At 32.8% G+C, this 18,530-nt stretch overlaps 1 protein-coding gene across 4 annotated transcripts in view; it reads left to right on the top strand.

Moving 5' to 3' along the window:
- The window catches only part of LOC119601211 (protein 4.1 homolog), a 135,591-nt gene that overhangs the window by 76,930 nt on the left and 40,131 nt on the right, over nucleotides 1-18,530 (top strand). For all 4 annotated transcript variants that reach the window (XM_037952002.1, XM_037952000.1, XM_037952001.1 and 1 more), the window contains exon 3: nucleotides 6,294-6,450. The gene's annotated coding sequence lies outside the window, so the exon portion shown is untranslated. The remainder of the gene's footprint in view (nucleotides 1-6,293; nucleotides 6,451-18,530) is intronic.

Genomic DNA, 18,530 nt, shown 5'->3' with positions numbered 1-18,530 from the left:
CACATTTTTCAAATTTATTTATACAAACCCCAAAAGTGGCTACAAACCAAAAAAAAAAAATCAACTCAAATATGTTGCACATGAAATTATTTCAAAATATAAGAAAAACACAAAAACAAGCAACAATTTATTTTATTTGTTACTTAATTTTGTTGTTTACAGTAGCCGGCTTTTTTTCAGAATGTGTTTTTTGCGTTTGTTTTAGACAAATATAAAAGACTCTATAGGGGAAAGGAGCAGAATAAATTGATTTTAAAGGGGCTTATGTCATCATTAACATCATCAACAACAACAACAGCAAACAACCGCATCATTGATTGTGTTATAAAAAGACATTTAAAAAAAACTTTTTATTAAGTAAAAAATCTTAAAAAAAAACAATACAATTTAAATTAGTATAAGAAAACAAGAATTAATTTAAAACAAAAAAAATTTAAAAAATAGCAGCAACGTGATTTTATTTTTATAAAAAAAGTTATTAGTAAACAAATAAAACAACAATATTATAATAATAAATTATTTATACATACATTTAGCTATAGTCTGGACTATAATTTAGTATATGGTCTGGACTATAGTTTAGTCTATAGTCTAGACCATAGTTTGGTCTATAGTCTAGAATATATTTTAGTCTATAGTCTGGACTATAGTTTGGTCTATAGTCTGGACTATAGTTAAGTCTATAACGTATACTATAGTTTAGTCTATGAGGTTTACTATGGTTTAGTCTGTAACGTAGACTGTAGTTTAGTCTATAGTCTGAACTATAGTTTAGCCTTTAGACTATAGTTTAGTTTATATCTGGACTGCAGTCTGGACTATAGTTTAGTCTATAGTCTGGACTATAGTTAGGCTATAGTCTGGAATATAGTTTAGTCTATAGTCTGGACTATAGTTTTGTCTATAGTCTGGACTATAGATTAGTCTATAGTCTGGGCTATAGATTAGTATATAGTCTGGACTATAAATTAGTCTATTATCTGGACCATAAATTAGTCTATAGTCTGGACTATTATTTAGTATATGGTCTGGACTATAGTTTAGTCTATAGTCTAGACCATAGTTTGGTCTATAGTCTAGAATATATTTTAGTCTATAGTCTGGACTATAGTTTGGTCTATAGTCTATGAGGTTTACTATGGTTTAGTCTGTAACGTAGACTGTAGTTTAGTCTATAGTCTGAACTATAGTTTAGCCTTTAGACTATAGTTTAGTTTATATCTGGACTGCAGTCTGGACTATAGTTTAGTCTATAGTCTGGACTATAGTTAGGCTATAGTCTGGAATATAGTTTAGTCTATAGTCTGGACTATAGTTTTGTCTATAGTCTGGACTATAGATTAGTCTATAGTCTGGGCTATAGATTAGTATATAGTCTGGACTATAAATTAGTCTATTATCTGGACCATAAATTAGTCTATAGTCTGGACTATTATTTAGTATATGGTCTGGACTATAGTTTAGTCTATAGTCTAGACTATATTTTAGTCTATAGTCTAGAATATATTTTAGTCTATAGTCTGGACTATAGTTTGGTCTATAGTCTGGACTATAGTTAATTCTATAACGTATACTATAGTTTAGTCTATGAGGTTTACTATGGTTTAGTCTGTAACGTAGACTGTAGTTTAGTCTATAGTCTGAACTATAGTTTAGACTTTAGACTATAGTTTAGTTTATATCTGGACTGCAGTCTGGACTATAGTTTAGTCTATAGTCTGGACTATAGTTTAGTCTGTAGTCTGAACTAGAGTTTATTCGATAGTCTTGACTATAGTTTAGTCTATAGTCTGGATTATAGTTTAGCCTATAGTCTGTACTATAGTTTAGCCTATAGTCTGTACTATAGTTTAGTCTATAGTCTGGACTATAGTTTAGTCTATAGTCTGGACTATAGTTTAGTCTATAGTCTGGACTATAGTTTAGTCTATAGTCTGGACTATAGTTTAGTCTATAGTCTGGATTATAGTTTAGCCTATAGTCTGTACTATAGTTTAGTCTATAGTCTGGACTATAGTTTAGTCTATAGTCTGGACTATAGTTTAGTCTATAGTCTGGACTATAGTTTAGTCTGTAGTCTGAACTAGATTTTATTCGATAGTTTTGACTATAGTTTAGTCAATAATCTGGACTATAGTTTAGTCTATAGTCTGGCCTATAATTTAGTATATAGTCTGGTCTATAGTTTAATCTATAGTCTGGACTATAGTTTAGTCTATAGTCTGGACTATAGTTTAATCTATAGTCTGTACTATAGTTTAGTCTATAGTCTGGACTTAAGTTTAGTCTATAGTCTTAACTATATATAGTTTAGTCTATAGTCTGGACTATAGTTTAGTCTGTAGTCTGGACTATAGTTTAGTCTGTAGTTTGAACTAGAGTTTATTCGATAGTCTGGACTATAGTATATAATCTGCACTATAGTTTAGTCAATAATCTGGACTATAGTTTAGTCTATAGTATGGACTATGGTATATAATCTGGGCTATAGTTGTGTCTATAGTCTGGACTATAGTTTAGTCTATAGTCTGGACTATAGTTTAGTCTGTAGTCTGGACTTAAGTTTAGTCCATAGTCTGAACTATATATAGTTTAGTCTATAGTCTACACTATAGTTTAGTCTATAGTCTGGACTATAGTTTAGTCTGTAGTCTGGACTATAGTTTAGTCTGTAGTTTGAACTAGAGTTTATTCGATAGTCTGGACTATAGTATATAATCTGCACTATAGTTTAGTCAATAATCTGGACTATAGTTTAGTCTATAGTCTGGACTATAGTATATAATCTGGGCTATAGTTTTGTCTATAGTCTGGACTATAGTTTTGTCTATATGTATACAAGACTATAGTTTAGCTCATATTCTGGACTATAGTTTAGTCTGTAATCTAGATTATAATTTAGTCCATAGTCTGGACTACAGTTCAGTCTATAATCTGAACTGTAGTTTCGTCTGCAGTCTTGACTATAGTTTAGTCTATAGTCAGAGCTATAGTTTAGTTTTAGTCTGGACTATCGTTTAGTCTGTAGTCTTGATCACCTATAGCCTAGCATATAATTTGGTCTATACCAAATGATGGCTTAGTCTATAGTCTACATTATAGTTGTTATCGCCATTACTTGTGGAACCTATTCTGTAGCGTTGAAATAAATCTTAACATTTTAAAAACTACTACTTTTAATTTAAAATTTTATGTTTTAACTAATTAAAGTTTTATTCTTTTTTTTAGTTATTTACAAACTTTAACTATTCAATCTAATAAAAAACAAGTTAGAGTGCTATATTCGGCTGAGCCGAATCTTAAATACCCTCCACCAGCAACTTTTGTATTAATACATTTCTAATTAATAATATATTTGTAGAAATAAGTTTTCTCATGTCTTAAATAGAAAAATCCTAAGATTTAAACAGCTTAAATCTACTACAATTCCAAGATTTATTGAACATTAGAAACGCCACTTTCATTTAAATTTTTATAGCGCCCTAAGATATGCTTTAGCGATATCTCGTATTTGCGTGTATGCATGTGTGTGAAAGATTTAAGGATTTTAAAAATACATACATATATATAATATAGTTAAATACGGTTAAAGCACTTTTAGGGGCAGGACCTAGTATGAGAGATATGACCAAATATAGACCGATCGTGAAAAATTTTTGAAATAGCATTAAGTGCTTTTTGCATTACAAAATAGTATTTATGAACAAAAATAGTATTTATTTATATCATTATTTGGTAATGAGTTATGTGCCTTTAAGTGTTTTTCTGAAAGGGGCCTTGTATGGGAGCTATGATCAATTATGGATCGATAGGAAAACAATTTCACAGTAATATTTCTCTGTATATGAGCAATATTTCTGCCAAACTTTATATGGATATCTTAATTTAGTAATGAGTTATGTGCGTTTAAGTGATTTTCGGGAGGGGACCTTGTATGGGAGCTATGACCAGTTATGGACCGATCGGAAAAAAAATTATCTGTAATATTTCTGTTCATATGAGTAATATTTGTACCATATGGGTATCTTAATTAAGTAATGAGTTATGCGCGTTTAAGTGCTTTTCGGGAGGGGACCTTGTATGGGAGCTATGACCAATTATGGACCGATCGCGTTTAAGTGATTTTCGAGAATGGACCTTGTATGGGAGCTATGACCAATTATGGACCGATCGGAAAAAAATTTCACAGTAATATTTCTATGCACATGGGCAATACTTGTACCAAATTTTATATGGATATCTTAATTTAGTAATGAGTTATGCGCGTTTAAGTGATTTTCGGGAGGGGACCTTGTATGGGAGCTATGACCAATTATGGACCGATCGGAAAAAACTTTCACAGTAATATTTCTATACATATGGGCAATACTTATACCAAATTTTATTTGGATATCTCAATTTAGTAATGAGTTATGCGCGTTTAAGTGATTTTCGGGAAGGTACCTTGTATGGGAGCTGTGATCAATTATGGACCGATCGGAAAAAAATTTCACAACAATATTTCTGAGCATATGAGTAATATTTGTACCAAATTTTATATGGATATCTTAATTTAATTATGAGTTAAGCGCGTTTAAGTGATTTTCGGGAGGGGACCTTGTATGGGAGCTATGACCAATTATGGGCCGATCGGAAAAAAATTTCACAGTAATATTTCTATGCATATGGGCAATACTTATACCAAATTTTATATGGATATCTTAATTTAGTACTGAGTTATGTGCGTTTAAGTGATTTTCGGGAGGGGACCTTGTATGGGAGCTATGACCAATTATGGACGGATCGGAAAAAACTTTCACAGTAATATTTCTATGCATATGGGCAATACTTATACGAAATTTTATTTGGATATCTTAATTTAGTAATGAGTTATGCGCGTTTAAGTGATTTTCGGGAGGGGACCTTGTATGGGAGCTATGATCAATTATGGACCGATCGGAAAAAAATTTCACAACAATATTTCTGTGCATATGAGTATTATTTGTACCAAATTGTATATGGATATCTTAATTTAGTTATAAGTTAAGCGCGTTTAAGTGATTTTCGGGAGGGGACCTTGTATGGGAGCTATGACCAATTATGGACCGATCGGAAAAAAATTTTACAGTAATATTTCTATGCATATGGGCAATACTTATACCAAATTTTATTTGGATATCTTAATTTAGTAATGAGTTATGCGCGTTTAAGTGAATTTCGGGAGGGGACCTTGTATGGGAGCTATGACCAATTATGAACCGATCCATAAAATTTTTCCTCTGAAAGAATTCTATTGACATAAGATTTTAATTTGTAAAATTTTGTGAAGATATCGACATTGTGGCGGAAGTTATTAACAAAAAACCCATTTTCCGGGAATATGTACTTTTGTATGGGAGGTATATGAAATTGTGGACCGATTCTGGCAATTTTCAGCAGGGATCAAGATCTTGTGCAGAAACGAATGTGTGGTGATTTCCATGTCATTATCTTGCATAGTTTTCGAGAAAATTACATCAGAATGTGTAAAAAATGCTTATTTTTTTCCGAGGTTGTTTTAAATTTTGATTCATAACTTTTCCCGGTGTGAACCGATTTTGCCCATTTGCAATACCAAACAACTTAGGAAAATGAAGAACATTTTGGGTGAATTTGGTTAAGCTCTATTGCTTCGTTTTATCGTGAGCGTGTTTTACACAGACAGACGGACAGACGGACATAGCTAAATCGACTCAGAATTTGATAAGGACCCAGAATATATATACTTTGTTGGGTCTCAGATGAATATTTCTTGGTGTTACACACGGAATGACAAAGTTATATATACCCTCTATCACCACTGATGGTGGTGGAGGGTATAAAAACATTTTATCTAAAACATGTATCACTGAATTTTATTGATTTACAAACTCGTCTGGTTAGAAACAAACAAAATGACCTCATCACCACTCACTCGTATTCCTTACCCGTGACACACGTCATCATTATTATTTTTTTCAAAACGTTTTGAAATCCATATTATAGAACTTTTTCAATTCAAATATTTGAAAAACAAAACAAATTATACCGGTTTTTTCATTATTTGTTTATTTATTTGTATCTTTCAAGTTTTATTATCTCATTATGATGCCATCATACGTATAATATTTTCCCTTTCATTTGTGTAAACGTTAACATCATGAAACAAATTGAAAATGTTTAATATCTTAGAAGAAAAACCTTGAAAATTATATTTGTAAAACAACTAAATTTTTAAAAATTTTATATTATTCTAATCAAAAATTTGTGTGTTTTTTCTTTCTCTCTCTTTGCAGCATTTATTTAAAATTGAAAAACAACAATAATTTAGCAACTACACAACAACAACCACATCTAGACAACATCTTGAAAACGACTAAAATATTATTTAAAATCTTCAAAAATTTTTACTACATGAACTGCATAGAAAAACCAGAATAAAACATTTATAATGTAAGTGTAAATAAAATTTTTAAATAAATATTTCATTTTTATAAAAATATTAATTAAAAATTTACTATATTTTTTTTTAAAAAGTTTACTTTTATAAAACTTGAGCAATCTTGCTGTACTTAAGGGAAACTTAAGCATTTAACTTTGGATTTTAGCTCAAATTAAAATTAACGCCAAATTAAATACTCCTTAAGTTATGCAAAATGACTCATGTAAATTGTTACATCATTGTAAAATTTACTTGATTCTATAGAAATTCCTTAAGGTACAATTGTCAACTAAAATAATAACAATTTACATTTTATTAAGTTGTTTCTTTTTTGAACATTTAAGGGGCAAATAGTTAGTCATTGTACAACAAGTTGCTGTTGCGCCTAAGTTAGTTACCAGAGAGATCAATGAAATTAAACCTTGGATGATTTAGGTGACAAAAGGGGCCCAAAAAGTTACAAAAACTGGTCAAGAGTTAGAGTTGAATTTATAAGTAATTATAGAATTAGTGTTGAAGAGGTCAATAGATTAGTCAATAATCAATAGGCTAGGCAATAGACCAGTCAACAAAGTCGTCAATAGACTATTGAATAGTCTAGTCAATATGATAGTCAATAAACTAGACTAGTCAATAAGCTAGTCAATAAATTAGAGAATAGCTTAAACAATAGACTAGTTAATAGACTAGTGAATAGACCAGTAAATAGACTAGTCCACATTCCAGTCAATAGACAATTCAGAGGACTTGTCAATCATCTACCAATAGTCAACAGATCAATCAATAGATTATTTAGTAGACAAGTCAATAGAGTATTCTATAGACTAGGCAATAGACTAATCAATAGCCAAGTCAACAGATTAGGCTATAGACTTGTCAGTAGACTAGTCAATAGACTATTTATTTGACCAGTCAATAGAGTAGGCAAAGGTCTTGTCAATAGACCAGTTAATAGACTATTCAATAAACAACGCAATAGTCAATAGTCCGGTCAATAGATCAGTCAATGGACTAGTCAATAGACTTGCCAATAAACTAGTCAATAGACTTATCAGTGGACTAGTCGAGTCGACTAGTCAACCGTGTATTCACTAATGAAAAATCAACAGACAGTTATAGACCACACTGAACTATAGACTACACTATAGTCTACGCTATGGACTGGACTATACACTACACTATAGATTGGACTATACACTACACTATAGATTGGACTATAGACTACACTATAGTCTGGACTATAGATTACATTATAGTCTGGACTATAGATTACACTATAGTCTGGACTATAGATTACACTATAGTCTGGACTATGGATTACACTATAGTCTGGACTATAGATTACACTATAGCCTGGACTATAGACTACACTATAGTCTGCACTATAGACAAGACTATAGTCCGAATTATAGACTAGACTATAGTCTGAACTATATACTAGACTATAGTCTGAATTATGGACTAGATTATAGGCTGGACTATACTATAGATAAGACTATAGTCTGCACTGTAGACAAAACTATAGTCTGCACTATAGACAAGACTACAGTCTGCTCTATAGACAAGACTATAGTCTACACTATAAAAAAGACTATGGTCTACACTATATACAAGACTATAGTCTGCACTATCAACAAGACTATAGCCTGGACTATGGACAAGACTATAGTCTCGACTATAGTTTGAATTATAGACCAGACTATAGTCTGCACTATAGACAAGATAGTATGGACTATGGACAAGACTATAGTTTGGACTATGGACTAGACTAGACTTTTGTCTGGACTATGGACTAGGCTTTAGTCTGGACTATGGACTAGACTATAGTCTGGACTACAGACTAGACTATAGTCTGGACTATAGACTAGACTATAGTCTGGACTATAGACTAGACTATAGTCTGGACTATAGACGAGACTATAGTCTGGACTATAGACTAGACTATAGTCTGGACTATAGACTAGACAATAGTCTGGACTATAGACTAGACAATAGTCTGAATTATAGACTAGACTATAGTCTGGATTATAGACTAGACTATAGTCTGGACTATAGACTAGACTATAGTCTGGAATATAGACTAGACTATAGTCTGGAATATAGACTAGACTATAGTCTGGACTATAGACTAGACTATAGTCTGGACTATAGATTAGATTATAGTCTGGACTATAGACTAGTTTATAGTCTGGACTATAGACTAGTTTACAGTCTGGACTATAGACTAGTTTATAGTCTGGACTATAGACTAGACTACAGCCTGGAATATAGACTAGACTATAGTCTGGACTATAGACTAGATTATAGTCTGGACTATAGACTAGTTTATAGTCTGAACTATAGACTAGACTACAGTCTGGAATATAGACTAGATTACAGTCTGGACTATAGCCTATACAATTGTTTGGACTATTGTCTGCACTATAGACAAGACTATGGACAAGACTATAGTCTGAACTATAGTTTGGACAATAGTCTGAACTATAGTTTGGACAATAGTCTGAACTATAGTTTGGACAATAGTCTGGACAATAGTCTAGACAATAGTCTGGACAATAGTCTAGACCATAGTCTGCACTATAGACTATTGTATGGGCTAAAGACTAGACTATTGTCTGGACTTGTCAATAGACTAGTTAATAAGCTAATCTATAGACTAGTCCATTGACTATTATATTGAAATATTTTTAGTTCAAAAAGGTACTATTTTTGTTAAAAATTAGTAAAGAGGACAAATTTCCAAAAATCCCCAAATAATCAATTTAAGGGTTAACTGAATTACACATTTCTTTCCTTATATTCCTTTATTAACCCATTAACATTTAAGGACCCTTACTCCTTTCTCTCTAACCGTTTCTTGGGCCATAGTACAAAAACTAGTCAGCTTATTGCTCTAAATGGAACGATAAAGTGACAATTTAGTTTTATGAGCAGCGCAGCGGCATTGTTAAAATGTTTCAACAGTAATTTCTTCTTTATATGAATTTTATGCGTGAGCGTGTGTGTTTCAATGTCTGAATGACTTGTTTTGTGGTATGCCACATTATGAGGCGTTAAATTTAGTAGACATATTATCTTTGTTGTCGTTGTAGTAAATAGTAATATGATTGTCACTATATGACTGACTGAATGAATGAATATATTGTTTGTAATAAGAGGGAAAACTTACATTAATCATGTTCGTACAGTATTAATGTTGAAATTAAATTAATTAAATCATATTTTATGACATGAAAAGCGTATGAAATAAATTTTGCGGAATTTCAAAAACAATTGAAAGCGTAAAATGTAAGTGACAGTAATGAAAAGGATTAAATTATGGAAAAAATGTGTACATAAATTAAAACAAGACATAATGGAGAGAGAAGAGATTTAACAGATTCAAATTCAGAAAATATGGTAGAAAGAAAAAAATTTTGAAAAATTTAAATCATTTTCATGGTTCTGTGACATCATTTCCTGGGGTTTCATGGCATCAGATACAACTTATAACCACTTAATATTAATTAGTATCCTTTCAACTGGAATTCTATACAATCTGCCACCCACTTTGTAGCTCCCACTACCGAATAACATCATCACTTTTTGCCTTCACAAAACTTCGCCAACTTTCAAATAAATATTACCATGATTTAATAACTGTCATTAAAATGCAATTTTCCCTAAATTACTAAAACAATAAATATTTACAACAAAAAACACTTTGTACTAAAAACAAAAATATAATAAAAAATCAAACTCTATGACGGACTGACTATAAAAACAAGGAAAAAGCGCGTAAATAACATTTGACCCTCTAGACAATCAGACTTCAAGTAGTAAATTTTTAATGGAAACTAGGAGACAAACTGGTTTTACTTATTTGCTCATTTTACTGAAAGTGACATAAAACTGTGACGCCAAAAATTTATGACTTTTTGGGCGGCTGGTAAAGGGTGAGGATACTATATGGTTACCAGTGTTGGGTGTATGCGTGTTCTAAAACAAGACAAATTAAAACACAATATCCTGTCAAGACATAAAAAGAAAACTTGGAAATAAATTGACACAAACACATACATGTACAATGTATATGGTGTGTAGTTACACGGAATACTAAATAGAAAACAGGACGTGTTGGAGTAAATTAGAACTACACCGTTTCCAAACAGTTAATGCTAAAGACTGACCAAGACTAACCAAAAAGTAGATATTAGTCAGAACTATTACCTAGACTATAGCCAATGCTATAGACTAGACTATAGTCGGGACTATAGTAAGGACTTTAGACTAGACAATATTCAAGACTATAGATCAGACTATAGACTATAGTTAGAATTATAGACTGGAGTATAGCCAAGACTATAGACTATACTAAAATCAGGAGTATAGCTTAGACTATATACAGGACTATAGACTGGACTATAGCCAGGACTATAGCCAGGACTATAGGCTAGACTACAGTCGGGAATATAGACTTGACTGTAGTCAGGACTATAGACTAGACAATAGTCAGGACTATAGACTAGACTGTAGTCAGGACTATAGACTAGACAAAAGTCAGGACTATAGACTAGACAAAAGTCAGGACTATAGACTAGACAAAAGTCAGGACTATAGACTAGACAATAGTCAGGACTATAGACTAGACTATATTCAGGCCTATAGACAAAACTATAGTCAGGACTATAGACAAGACTATAGTCGGACTATAGACAAGACTATAGTCGGAACTTAATATTAGACTATAGCCAGGACTATTGACTAGACTACAGTCAGATCTATGGACTAGGCTATAAAGTAGACTATAGTCTGGACTATAAAGTTCTAGTTCTGCTAGTTCTGTTCTAGTTCTGTTCTAGTTCTGTTCTAGTTCTGTTCTAGTTCTGTTCTAGTTCTGTTCTAGTTCTGTTCTTGTTCTGTTCTAGTTCTAGTTCTGTTCTAGTTCTGTTCTAGTTCTGTTCTAGTTCTGTTCTAGTTCTGTTCTAGTTCTGTTCTAGTTCTGTTCTAGTTCTGTTCTAGTTCTGTTCTAGTTCTGTTCTAGTTCTGTTCTAGTTCTTCTAGTTCTGTTCTAGTTCTGTTCTAGTTCTGTTCTAGTTCTGTTCTAGTTCTGTTCTAGTTCTGTTCTAGTTCTGTTCTAGTTCTGTTCTAGTTCTGTTCTAGTTCTTTTCTAGTTTGTTCTAGTTCTGTTCTAGTTCTGTTCTGTTCTGTTCTAGTTCTGTTCTGTTCTGTTCTGTTCTGTTCTAGTTCTGTTCTAGTTCTGTTCTAGTTTTTATAGTCTGTTCTAGTTCTGTTCTAGTTCTGTTCTAGTTCTGTTCTAGTTCTGTTCTAGTTCTGTTCTAGTTCTGTTCTAGTTCTGTTCTAGTTCTGTTCTAGTTCTGTTCTAGTTCTGTTCTAGTTCTGTTCTAGTTCTGTTCTAGTTCTGTTCTAGTTCTGTTCTAGTTCTGTTCTAGTTCTGTTCTAGTTCTGTTCTAGTTCTGTTCTAGTTCTGTTCTAGTTCTGTTCTAGTTCTGTTCTAGTTCTGTTCTAGTTCTGTTCTAGTTCTGTTCTAGTTCTGTTCTAGTTCTGTTCTAGTTCTGTTCTAGTTCTGTTCTAGTTCTGTTCTAGTTCTGTTCTAGTTCTGTTCTAGTTCTGTTCTAGTTCTGTTCTAGTTCTGTTCTAGTTCTGTTCTAGTTCTGTTCTAGTTCTGTTCTAGTTCTGTTCTAGTTCTGTTCTAGTTTCTGTTCTAGTTCTGTTCTAGTTCTGTTCTAGTTCTGTTCTAGTTCTGTTCTAGTTCTGTTCTAGTTCTGTTCTAGTTCTGTTCTAGTTCTGTTCTAGTTCTGTTCTAGTTCTGTTCTAGTTCTAGTTCTGTTCTAGTTCAGTTCTAGTTCTGTTCTAGTTCTGTTCTAGTTTCTGTTCTAGTTCTGTTCTAGTTCTGTTCTAGTTCTGTTCTAGTTCTGTTCTAGTTCTGTTCTAGTTCTGTTCTGTTCTAGTTCTGTTCTGTTCTGTTCTAGTTCTGTTCTAGTTCTGTTCTGTTCTAGTTCTGTTCTGTTCTAGTTCTGTTCTAGTTCTGTTCTAGTTCTGTTCTATATCTGTTCTATATCTGTTCTTTATCTGTTCTATATCTGTTCTATATCTGTTCTAGTTCTGTTCTAGTTCTGTTCTAGTTCTGTTCTAGTTCTGTTCTAGTTCTGTTCTAGTTCTGTTCTAGTTCTGTTCTAGTTCTGTTCTAGTTCTGTTCTAGTTATGTTCTAGTTCTGTTCTAGTTCTGTTCTAGTTCTGTTCTAGTTCTGTTCTAGTTCTGTTCTAGTTCTTCTAGTTTCTAGTTCTGTTCTGTTCTAGTTCTGTTCTAGTTCTGTTCTAGTTCTGTTCTAGTTCTGTTCTAGTTCTGTTCTAGTTCTGTTCTAGTTCTGTTCTAGTTTTGTTCTAGTTCTGTTCTAGTTCTGTTCTAGTTCTGTACTAGTTCTGTTCTAGTTCTGTTCTAGTTCAATAGACTAGACTATAATCTGGACTATAGACTAGACTGTAGTCTGTGCTATAGACTTGACAATAGTCAGGACTATGTATAAGATTATAGTCTGTACTATATACAGGATTTTAGAGTAGACTATAGTCTGAACTATAGAATAGACTATAGTCTCGACTGTAGAATACACTATAACCTGGACTATAGATAGTACTATAGTCTGGCCTATGCTAGACTATAACCTAGACTACGGTCTTGAACTATAGTTGAAGTTTACTTATTTCTCTAGCAAATAGTTTCGAATCACACTCACAGGAAGATGACATGATTGAAGTCTGTCAACATTAAGCTTAACTATTTTACATGTGTTTGTTGTCAAAGGACTAAGAGTATTTCTGTGTCTGTCTATCTTTATGTACGTATTAAAGCAATTTAAATTTAATTTCCTGTATAACCAACCAACCATCCATTCATATAGCAAAAATAAACAGAAAAATAACAAAACTTCCGCTTTTACTTTAAGTTAAAAGGATCTGTCTATGAAATTAAAGAAGAATAATAAAAAAGAAAAATACCAAAAGGGAACATATTTTATGACGCCAACTGGCGGCAAAATATTTGACTACAAATTATATGATTGTGAGTTTAACAACACGACAGTATGACTACGAGTAATTTGCAAAAGTCTACATGTACGTAATAAGGACTTCTTTGTGGCGTCAGTGTTAAAAGGAAAAAAATGTAAAAATACAAACAGATTTCATGTTAAATATAATTAAGGATTTGTGAAACAAAAGAATAGACGAAAATAAAAAAAAAAAACTTTATTAAATTAAACATAAAAGTAAAATTACAAGGAAAAAATATTTTCATCATCAATTTTCTTTGGTGAAAAACAATAGCTTTTATGTTTTCTTTATGACTTTGTTGACTGCAAGCGAAAATTGTTTGGAATGTTGGCAAATATTTGTATTGGAATGATAAATGTATTGGCGTCAAAATAATGATGTAATATGTTAAAGCTTTTTGGTTTAATGTTGACGGAAATATATTGTTGTTGAAAAGTTCAAGAGACTATTTGGTGACGTTTATTTTAGATTTCATTTAAATAATTCACAAATATATTAAAGTTCATCTTCCATAAAATGAAGATGACTATTTTCAATGACTATTTACTTCCATTTTAATCCTATTACAAACACATTTTCTTATTTTTTATAAAGTTCTAAAATCTCCTAAGAGACTTGACAGCAATTTCCTTTAATTCATCATTAATTATCAATTATTTAACTTTAATTTTAACACACCTTGGCAAAACCTTAACCTCAATTGTAACACCGCAATAATTAACTATTATTTGAACAATAAAACCTAACATTTAATGCGGAAATTTGGGCAACTTTTTGCCCAAAAAAAACATTTATAGATACTAGCAAAAGACACGCTATTTCTCTTCCAAACAAACAGTTAAACACGAAATTAATAGAGTAATAAAGTTCATTTGAACACAAACATAAAAATTCAAATATATACGCACTAGTCTAGAGTCTAGACTGTGGGGAGTTCAATTATTATGCCCCAAGGTATAATTAAAATGTTTCCATGTTATGCAGGAGTATTTTTTTGAGCTTTGCATTCCTTGGCGAGAGAGTTGTGACCTCAAACTGCCAATAATTGGAATAAAAGGGCAGACATGGTTTAAACAGGAGATTATAAACCTATTATGTAAAAGCTCAGGTGTTGGGATGAATGTGTAAAGGAGGGGTAAGAAATACCCAGCAAAAAATGCTTCTAGATTAGTTCAGTTCTAGTTCTGTTCTAGTTCTGTTCTTGTTCTGTTCTAGTTCTGTTCTAGTTCTGTTCTAGTTCTGTTCTAGTTCTAGTTCTGTTCTAGTTCTGTTCTAGTTCTGTTCTAGTTCTGTTCTAGTTCTGTTCTAGTTCTGTTCTAGTTCTGTTCTAGTTCTGTTCTAGTTCTGTTCTAGTTCTGTTCTAGTTCTGTTCTAGTTCTGTTCTAGTTCTGTTCTAGTTCTGTTCTAGTTCTGTTCTAGTTCTGTTCTAGTTCTGTTCTAGTTCTGTTCTAGTTCTGTTCTAGTTCTGTTCTAGTTCTGTTCTAGTTCTGTTCTAGTTCTGTTCTAGTTCTGTTCTAGTTCTGTTCTAGTTCTGTTCTAGTTCTGTTCTAGTTCTGTTCTAGTTCTGTTCTAGTTCTGTTCTAGTTCTGTTCTAGTTCTGTTCTAGTTCTGTTCTAGTTCTGTTCTAGTTCTGTTCTAGTTCTGTTCTAGTTCTGTTCTAGTTCTGTTCTAGTTCTGTTCTAGTTCTGTTCTAGTTCTGTTCTAGTTCGTTCTAGTTCTGTTCTAGTTCTGTTCTAGTTCTGTTCTAGTTCTGTTCTAGTTCTGTTCTAGTTCTGTTCTAGTTCTGTTCTAGTTCTGTTCTAGTTCTGTTCTAGTTCTGTTCTAGTTCTGTTCTAGTTCTGTTCTAGTTCTTTCTAGTTCTGTTCTAGTTCTGTTCTAGTCTGTTTCTAGTTCTGTTCTAGTTCTGTTCTAGTTCTGTTCTAGTTCTGTTCTAGTTCTGTTCTAGTTCTGTTCTAGTTCTGTTCTAGTTCTGTTCTAGGTTCTGTTCTAGTTCTGTTCTAGTTTCTGTTCTAGTTCGGTTCTAGTTCTGTTCTAGTTCTGTTATTCTTCAGTTCTGTTCTAGTTCTGTTCTAGTTCTGTTCTAGTTCTGTTCTAGTTCTGTTCTAGTTCTGTTCTAGTTCTGTTCTAGTTCTGTTCTATTCTGTTTCTATTTTTCGTTCTTGTTCTGTCCTAGTTCTGTCTTGTTCTGTTCTTAGTTTCTGTGTCTAGTTCTGTTCTAGTTCTAGTTTCTAGTTCTGTTCTAGTTCTGGTTAGTTTCTGTTCTAGTTTCTGTTCTAGTTCTGTTCTAGTTCTTTCTATTTTCTGTTTCTAGTTCTGTCTAGTTCGGTTTCTAGTTTTCCAGTTCTATTCTGTTTTCTAGTTCCTGTTCTAGTTTGTTCTATAGTCTGTTCTAGTTCTGTTCTAGTGCTGTTCTAGTTCTGTTCTTAGTTCTGTTCTAGTGCTTTCTAGTTTCTGGTTCTAGTTCTGTTCTAGTTTCTGTTCTATTTCTTCTCGTTCTGTTCTAGTTCTGTTCTAGTTCTGTTCTAGTTCCGTTCTAGTTCTGTTCTAGTTCTGTTCTAGTTCTGTTCTAGTTGTTCTGTTTCTTTCTGTTCTAGTTCTGTTCTAGTTCTGTTCTAGTTCTGTTCTAGTTCTGTTCTAGTTCTGTTCTAGTTCTGTTCTAGTTCTGTTCTAGTTCTGTTCTAGTTCTGTTCTAGTTCTGTTCTAGTTCTGTTCTAGTTCTTCTTCTAGTTCTGTTCTAGTTCTGTTCTAGTTGTGTTCTAGTTCTGTTCTAGTTCTGTTCTAGTTCTGTTCTAGTTCTGTTCTAGTTCTGTTCTAGTTCTGTTCTAGTTCTGTTCTAGTTCTGTTCTAGTTCTGTTCTAGTTCTGTTCTAGTTCTGTTCTAGTTCTGTTCTAGTTTGTTCTAGTTCTGTTCTAGTTCTGTTCTAGTTCTGTTCTAGTTCTGTTCTAGTTCTGTTCTGTTCTAGTTCTGTTCTGTTCTAGTTCTGTTCTGTTCTGTTCTGTTCTGTTCTTCTGTTCTAGTTCTGTTCTGTTCTAGTTCTGTTCTGTTCTAGTTCTGTTCTGTTCTAGTTCTGTTCTAGTTCTGTTCTAGTTCTGTTCTAGTTCTGTTCTAGTTCTGTTCTAGTTCTGTTCTAGTTCTGTTCTAGTTCTGTTCTAGTTCTGTTCTAGTTCTGTTCTAGTTCTGTTCTAGTTCTGTTCTAGTTCTGTTCTAGTTCTGTTCTAATTCTGTTCTAGTTCTGTTCTAGTTCTGTTCTAGTTCTGTTCTAGTTCTGTTCTAGTTCTGTTCTAGTTCTGTTCTAGTTCTGTTCTAGTTCTGTTCTAGTTCTGTTCTAGTTCTGTTCTAGTTCTGATCTAGTTCTGTTCTAGTTCTGTTCTAGTTCTGTTCTAGTTCTGTTCTAGTTCTGTTCTAGTTCTGTTCTAGTTCTGTTCTAGTTCTGTTCTAGTTCTGTTCTAGTTCTGTTCTAGTTCTGTTCTAGTTCTGTTCTAGTTCTGTTCTAGTTCTGTTCTAGTTCTGTTCTAGTTCTGTTCTAGTTCTGTTCTAGTTCTGTTCTAGTTCTGTTCTAGTTCTCTTCTAGTTCTTTCTAGTTCTGTTCTAGTTCTGTTCTAGTTCTGTTCTAGTTCTGTTCTAGTTCTGTTCTAGTTCTGTTCTAGTTCTGTTCTAGTTCTGTTCTAGTTCTGTTCTAGTTCTGTTCTAGTTCTGTTCTAGTTGTTCTAGTTCTGTTCTTCTAGTTCTGTTCTAGTTCTGTTCTAGTTCTGTTCTAGTTCTGTCTAGTTCTGTTCTAGTTCTGTTCTAGTTCTGTTCTAGTTCTGTTCTAGTTCTGTTCTAGTTCTGTTCTACATCTGTTCCAGTTCTGTTCAAGTTATGTTCTAGTTCTGTTCTAGTTCTGTTCTAGTTCTGTTCTAGTTCTGTTCTAGTTCTGTTCTAGTTCTGTTCTAGTTCTGTTCTAGTTCTGTTCTAGTTCTGTTCTAGTTCTGTTCTAGTTCTGTTCTAGTTCTGTTCTAGTTCTGTTCTAGTTCTGTTCTAGTTCTGTTCTAGTTCTGTTCTAGTTCTGTTCTAGTTCTGTTCTAGTTCTGTTCTTGTTCTGTTCTAGTTCTGTTCTTGTTCTGTTCTAGTTCTGTTCTAGTTCTGTTCTAGTTCTGTTCTAGTTCTGTTCTAGTTCTGTTCTAGTTCTGTTCTAGTTCTGTTCTAGTTCTGTTCTAGTTCTGTTCTAGTTCTGTTCTAGTTCTGTTCTAGTTCTGTTCTAGTTTCTGTTCTAGTTCTGTTCTAGTTCTGTTCTAGTTCTGTTCTAGTTCTGTTCTAGTTCTGTTCTAGTTCTGTTCTAGTTCTGTTCTAGTTCTGTTCTAGTTCTGTTCTAGTTCTGTTCTAGTTCTGTTCTAGTTCTGTTCTAGTTCTGTTCTAGTTCTGTTCTAGTTCTGTTCTAGTTCTGTTCTAGTTCTGTTCTAGTTCTGTTCTAGTTTCTGTTTCTAGTTCTGTTCTAGTTCTGTTCTAGTTCTGTTCTAGTTCTGTTTCTAGTTCTGTTCTAGTTCTGTTCTGTTCTAGTTCTGTTCTAGTTCTGTTCTAGTTCTGTTCTAGTTCTGTTCAGTTCTGTTCTAGTTCTGTTCTAGTTCTGTTCTAGTTCTGTTCTAGTTCTGTTCTAGTTCTGTTCTAGTTCTGTTCTAGTTCTGTTCTAGTTCTGTTCTGTTCTAGTTCTGTTCTGTTCTGTTCTAGTTCTGTTCTGTTCTGTTCTGTTCTGTTCTGTTCTGTTCTAGTTCTGTTCTGTTCTAGTTCTGTTCTAGTTCTGTTCTAGTTCTGTTCTAGTTCTGTTCTAGTTCTGTTCTAGTTCTGTTCTAGTTCTGTTCTAGTTCTGTTCTAGTTCTGTTCTAGTTCTGTTCTAGTTCTGTTCTAGTTCTGTTCTAGTTCTGTTCTAGTTCTGTTCTAGTTCTGTTCTAGTTCTGTTCTAGTTCTGTTCTAGTTCTGTTCTAGTTCTGTTCTAGTTCTGTTCTAGTTCTGTTCTAGTTCTGTTCTAGTTCTGTTCTTTCTGTTCTAGTTCTGTTCTAGTTCT

Source organism: Lucilia sericata, unplaced genomic scaffold (genome assembly GCF_015586225.1).
Source record: "Lucilia sericata isolate MDLA Ls3-8-SP2 unplaced genomic scaffold, ASM1558622v1 Contig000151F_arrow, whole genome shotgun sequence".
NCBI lineage: Eukaryota > Metazoa > Arthropoda > Insecta > Diptera > Calliphoridae > Lucilia > Lucilia sericata.
This window is presented reverse-complemented; position numbering and strand designations above follow the sequence as displayed.